The sequence below is a fragment of the Psittacula echo genome (genome assembly GCF_963264785.1).
Source record: "Psittacula echo genome assembly, chromosome: 6".
NCBI lineage: Eukaryota > Metazoa > Chordata > Aves > Psittaciformes > Psittacidae > Psittacula > Psittacula echo.
This window is the reverse complement of record NC_137743.1, coordinates 18,897,887-18,904,553: the sequence shown is the minus strand read 5'-3', so window position 1 is coordinate 18,904,553 and position 6,667 is coordinate 18,897,887.

The following is a 6,667-nucleotide window of genomic DNA, read 5'->3' as shown; positions in this document are numbered from 1 at the left end:
TTTCTAAGACCTGTTAGTGCTGGAAAAAGTGATTGTTGCCTTAGGTATTGCAAGCGTAATGGTTCTAGTGTAGAACGTTTATTGGGATTTCTAGTAATGTTGCAGGGAGCATGGTAATGCATATGTCTTCTGTAGTCTGTTGTCTTTGCTCTGCTTAAAATTCAGTTGAGTTTTTCACTTTAAATTCTGTGGAGATACTGATAGTTCAGTACTTTTATGTCATTTCTATTTAATACACACCTGCTAGTATTGTAGATAACAGTTTTACTTTCTGAGGCCTTTTGCATACAGCATAAAGGAGCCAAATCAGTTTTTCATAAGCTAGTATAGAGTGAACTAACTCTTCTTAGATAAGACAAAGTAAAAATTCTATCTTGGGATCAAGTATAAAAACAATAGATGCAAGGCTGTAACTCCTTTGTGAATTTATGTTCCTGTACCTTAATATGTTTATGTAGGAGAATTAAGCATGTTCTAGATAAATCTGCCCCCTCTAATGTTAGTAGGAGTTCTAGCATTGATGACTTGAGGAATCCATATGTAGTTGGGTTGAATTCTACCATTGCACTCCAAAACCCATATGACATGCAGAAATAAAGATGCAGTCAGTAGCAGTCTGTTTAGGAAACCTGCCATTGCAGGTCAAGGTTGCACATATTGTGCAGATGCCAGTGAAACCTGGGGAAGCAAAATGTCAAGGCAGCTGCTGCTCCTTTCTGCAGGCATAGTGCGCTGACTGTTACAGGCACTGCTTTGCCCACACTGTAGACAAGTGCATGTGCTGGCTGCAGGAAATGGTCATCAGCCCACCCAGTCTGTGATGTGCTACTTGACAGAAACAAGAAGATACTCCATGTAGGGAGGGCCCTTCTCCTCTGCAGAATCTGTAGGGAAGCAGAGATTCCTTGTATATATAGAGGTCCTCCTCATGGAGCAGCTTGGAAGAGCAGAGCATGCATTCTAATTGCAAATCATTCTTCTCTTTAGTATATACAGTTGTTTTGTATGGTAGAAATAAGATATTATTTGTAAATATTTACATGCACATACAAATGACACCTTACAGTTTTTATATATTTCACGTGTTTTTATACCAGAATCTTCACTGTAAATTCACTTGACATAAAACGCTTGTTTCAGTTTATCACAAAGCTGATGGTATTACACTCTAATATGATTTCTGCTTGGTTCAGGGGACTTATTTTTTTCTCAACAATTGTGCTTGCTGTTTTGACAAGTTTGAGCAGACTTGTTTTAAAAAGAGAAAACCATTATTTTTTAATCCATTTTAAGTTATCTTACACAGAATTTTTCATCCACCCAACAGACCCCTGAAACAGGACTGCTTTATATTGGCTTCTCAATGGCAACTAGTAGAAGATTTGACTGTTTAATGACTTTCTGTATTCACAATACAGAGAACCATGAATTCTCTTGATTGGACATAGACACTGGTTTAATTCGTGGTATTATCTTGGTGCAACTTAAAGCTAGATTACAGAAGGCAAATCTTCATTTTAAGCATGGAATATACAGACAGATATGATTTAATGTTCCCAGCTGAGAATCATGGCATTAAATGCATATGATCTAGCCACCTACACTTCATGCATTTCTGATTTGATGGCACAGTGCCTGAATGCTGTTACAGTTTAATAGTTTTTGTAGCAGTGAAGTGCCAGTGAAGTATATATCTTAACTGGGCAGCTTGTGTAACACAGGCATTGCCTTCTTTACAGGATATTTCTCTCCCATATACTACATATGTGCCATGTGTCTACAGATACGCATATTTAATTCATCTGTGCCAATTAGGAGTATCTGAACAGGATAGGAATATGCTAATGTGTCTATAGATTTCTGTGTGCCAAAGATGGGGTAAAGTGAGATGAGTACCTAAGCATTCCATTAAAACTGCACCATATGCCATCTTAGAGCAGATGACTGTATACAGTCACACTTTCTGAGCATTTCCATGACAAAGTGTCACGACGGCATGCTTGTAAAGAATAAGAATATAAAATAAGTGTTGCTGCCAGTATGTTTCTATGGCTTTCCCCATATTGGCAGTACCTAGCTGTAGAGGAAGAAGACCTAAAAAATTACACACTACTACCTAACCTTGACATCTCTTATTTAGTAGATTTGGTGTTTTGGGGTTTTTTTACCCTAAAAGTGAAAAACTTCTATATGCTTTTAACTCTGGGGTAACTCATTAATGAAAGTCACAAGTAACTTTTTGTTGAGCTTAACTGTATGCTGCATTTGTCTAGTAATGAACCGTAAATTAGAATTTACAAATGAGATCGTATAATATCTTAAACAGCATGGAATTAGATGGTTAATCAAGAAATGTATCTTCCACCATGCATTACTACACTGCTTATAGCTGAGGGCCTAGTCCTAGAAATGTATTTTTATTTGGATGAAATACCAAATAAGATTACTACAATAATCTAAGTGACTCATCACTATAGTAGGTACTGTTCACATGAAAGCTTCTGGGATTTGAGTCCTAGGAGTATGCAATGCTATATTGTGCATACTCAGCTAGCTTGCAGTTATTATGCAAAAAAAAAGAAAAAGACAAAAAGTATTAATTTGACTTTACTGAAAATGTTATGTAAAGCAAAGTGCCTGGTTATTAATACTTTTTAAGCCCATTATTTGCATTTGGCAGGGTAATATTTGCTTCTGTATTTTATCTACAATCTGAATAGTTTCTGCAAGAATATTTCATAAACATGCTGTATTGAGAAGCTTTATTTCATGGGAAATAAGCAGAAAAAGAAATGTGTTCTGTAACATAATTTAAAATTAAAAAAAAAAATCCTATCTCAGTAGAAACTATTATGAAAAGAATTACTTTTTAATGTAAATTATTTCATTTTCTGAATGAGGAACCCTTGAATTCTGAACCTCTGTCTTTTTCTACATAGGTTTCAACAATTTGACTTGACTTTTCTCTTCTGCAGTTATCAAAAACAGTTCCAGTATATCTGCAGGAGAAAAGAGATTGATCACATTCCTTTTAGATATAAGCTAGGCTGTTGTTCCATGATGCAGACAAGGCAATGATCCAGAGTTCCATCTCATCTCTCCCATGTATCATTGTTAGACATGACTTTGTGAGAAAAGTAAACAATTTTTCCTTCTCTGCTGTTTTCTAAAATAACAACATAGGCCAGGGTTTAGTCCTTTCATTGAACTAATCGCTGAGTTGCATTGTCCCTTTTGTGGGGTTTTTTGCATTTTCATATCACTGAAAACACCAAGAAGCATTCACTCCTCAGAAAAAAGTATTCTTGTGGAGACTTGCAACAAAAGGAATAGCTCAGCCAGACACTGTGTCTGCTAGAAATACTAGAGAACAAATAGTTGTTCAAAGCAAGTCCTGTGTCTCAAAATAAACAGATTGAGCGCTGTTTATAGAGGGGCTACATAAAATACTAGTCAATTACATGGACTGATCAAACTCATTTTTATCCTGGAAAAGACCAAAGGCAGTTAAGACACATATGCTTATCCACAACAAATATATAAACAGATGTTTAAATGAAGAGCTTGGTCCAGTTTCTTCACTTAACCTAGCCAGGTTAAAGACATCTGCTTCCATCAAAAGTGCATATATCACGCAGAATATTCGCTGTCATTGTACTTCATGCTATGTTAATTTATTAGTTATCTCAGTTAAAATGTCTATTCAGGCACTCTCTGTCCTGTAATTAATTCTAGGTTCTAACACATCTTTTGCCCATTTCCATACACCATGCTATTTAATGCCCACCAAGTAAAAACATTGAGGAGTTATAAAGGAGAAATTGCACAGGAGGAATCAGCTCATAGGTTTCGTTCACCAAGCAGCTCTTGCGGATTTCAGCAAAGTTTTCACAGTTCTGCAGTTTGAATCTTTTATAGCTAGTTTGAACAAGTTAATGCTTCTGTAAGGTGTTCAGCTAAAGACACTTGTTTGAGGAGTGCTTACAGTCTACTGGAGCGTGTTCCAGAATGTGTTCCAAGACACAAGGGGACTGATTCACCCTAAAGGAAATGCGAAAAGCTTCCAACTGCACATTTATCACCAGTTTTATCATATATGAATAGTCAGGCCTTCAGACCTCAGCTGAAACATCCTTCTGGAAGGATGTCCTCCAAAAAACGATCTTGTAATATATTTATTACCATAAATATATTTATGGTAATATATAAGCAGATCTGTCTGTTCATTTTTTAAGTTACTGTCTACTCTGTAGAGCAAATTAAAACATCAGATTTCAGAATAAGAAAATTATTAGTTAATTAATTCCTGACAGATTCTTCCATCCAAGGTATGTGGCATAAATCCTCTGAATTTGGGTAGCTGCTACTACAGTTGAGTAAAGACATTGTTTCATTCTCTAGTTCACAATTTAGATCTGTACAGCTCTGGAGTGTGTCAGTGAAATGGAGGAGCTCTGTGAACAGGTGGAAATGTCTAGGCTATGTTTTGTAATTGCAGTAAAAGACCCAGTTCTGTAGGCACAGGATAGAGGAAACAGTCTAGAATGAAAGATGTCTGCAAGTGGAAGTTTTTTTCATCACATTAATTTCAACCAAAAAGAGGCATCGGTTTGACTTCGCTTGTTTATCTGAACCATTAGATGTACTTTTCTTTGAAGTAACTTTTATGTGTATTTTTAGCAAATGCTTCTAACAAGGTTAATAATGTGGCAGTTGACAGGATGAGGTGAACAGAAGTAGTTACTGTGCATTTTCCTTTTCATGACAGTGAGTGGAAAGCAAAGTACAAGTTGAGAGTAAGTTGCTATACAACATTACTGCAACAGTAAAACATTTGTGCTGCTAGTTAAAATACGGAGGTTTGTATTAATAATTAAGTTGTAGTAAAGATGTTTATTATCAAAGTGCAAGGCACATATTTGATGATGGTATTCTATTTCTAAAATTCTGATTTGTATTACATTTGAGTATAGTAGACATTTTTGCTGTTCTCTCATTAACTTCGATGCGGTAAAGTGAAACACTCTCCCTTTTTACTGAAAAATAATCCCATACTAATTGATTTTAAATTACTGTTTGTTGTCAGATACTTAGTTTTGTTCATTAAAAAAAGTTTGGGTTTTTTTTAATAAACTATTTTTATGGATAGTCTGATTGCCTAGTAGTTTTAAGGGACCTTTTTAATACCAAAGGTAAAGCCACTCAGAAACTGACTTGGAACACAGTGGTCAAGAGTTGCACCTGGAATCAGTCAAGCAGAACTTAACTGGTGGTAGCTGGCTGTGTCACCAAGCTGAAAGGTTAGGCACACGCTGCAGTTTCCAGGACAAAATAGAAAAGAAAAAAAAAAGCCAGCAGGAGTAGCCTGAAGGTTGAGTTAACAGAGTAGCTTTTTGATAGGTAGCTCATGTTCCCGATGAGAAGCACAAAGGCTTGCATTACTGATGTGTCTGCTATACCTGGCCTGTGAACTAACAAAAAAACTTCAGTGCGCTGTCAATCCTGTAAACCTTCCAAAGCACAAAATATTCACCAAGCTACTTTGGGGTTTTCTAGTCATAGTTCAGTGATATTTTGGAGGGTGGAAAGGACAGACTGGGAGGATAACGAGAAGATGTTAAGTATGTTATACAGATTTTTATAGATATTTTTTTAGCAAATGGCATTGCTGTCCTTGACATCAGACTATTGATTAGCAAGAAGTCGATTATTTTACTTGTGCAGTGTGAAATAGAAAGAATAAAGAAATAAAATGTCTTTGTTTCCTTTTCCAGGATAGTGATTAACTAAACTGGAAAGTAATAGGACAGTTTAATTGTTTAGCTGACTACAGTATTTCATTCTAAAAACTTACTGATCGTATTTTTTTGTTTCTCAAATACAAACTTCTTAGAATAAACATGAAGCAATGCATCATTTTTTCCCTTATTGCAGACTTAACTATTGAAAATATTTTGCATTTTTTAAAATTAATGCAAAGCCTGAATTGTTGGATGTTCCAGGCTACTGAAGAGATGATAAAGAGTTGATGGATTTTTTTAGGGATGGGGGCCTAAGTGTCCTTATATAAGCTGTGATCCAAGTTATGATAAGAAAGGAGCCTACGGTGAGCAGTAATAATGTTCTAATGCTTCCTTGCATTTGATCAGTAGTTACCAGTTTTAAATAAAGCAGCCCTCACAGTACTTAGGAGCTCATAGAACATGTTGTGATGTTATGTTGCTAATTTGTTTTAAAATATAAAATATTTTGAGCTTTTTGTCAAAAGTGATAACATCATATTACAACTAAACCTTTTTGTGGTTGTAAAATTTAGCATATAAATCATTCAAATTGAAGTGAAAAAAACACAGGTCATTGTTAATGACAGTCTATCCTACTATGAAGAATATATGTATTTTTGTAAAGGAAAAGCACTTGTAGATATTTAATCAGTCCAATATCTATCTATGTTAATGTTTTGAAAAAAAAAAGAAAAAAGAAAACAAAATGCTGCTTAGAGAATCACTTACGTGTTTTTATTTTTTGTGCTCAAATGCATTTTCTGTTGATTTATGGAATGTTTATTCTGTGTGAAGCTGTAGAGTTAGTACAGCTGGGCTAAATGCATTTCTTAATCAATTGTATCCGACTATGATAATATATTTGCTGTCCGATCAGAAAGCTA